The sequence below is a fragment of the Asparagus officinalis genome, chromosome 2, assembly GCF_001876935.1.
Source record: "Asparagus officinalis chromosome 2, Aspof.V1, whole genome shotgun sequence".
NCBI classification, from domain to species: Eukaryota; Viridiplantae; Streptophyta; class Magnoliopsida; order Asparagales; family Asparagaceae; genus Asparagus; species Asparagus officinalis.
The window spans coordinates 1,639,747-1,640,127 of NC_033795.1; positions in this window are offsets into that span (position 1 = coordinate 1,639,747).

Below are 381 nucleotides of genomic sequence, written 5' to 3' on the forward strand. Positions count from 1 at the left end.
AACATAATAATAATGATGATGATAATTGCAACTATGGGCTTATAGTCTTGATGCGTAGGAGTGCCAGTCACTTTCATATATATATATATATATATAGTTTCTGTGATGCTAGCAATGAAATCTTAATTAATTAAATAGTGGTGGTGATCAGTGAGTATTAAGCCTTAATGTTAATGCTATGTTTTTTCAATTAGTGTGGATTTTGTTTTATGAGTATTTTACTGATTCAACACCTAAACCTCGGATGATCGATCGCCCCCTGGTCTGATGCAAAGGTGCCTTTTTCATATATATATCGCCTTGTGAGCTGCGCAGTAATTTCTTAGTGATGTAAGTGGATATATAATACTGCGAGTGATCATCAATATTTTTTTAAAGCAA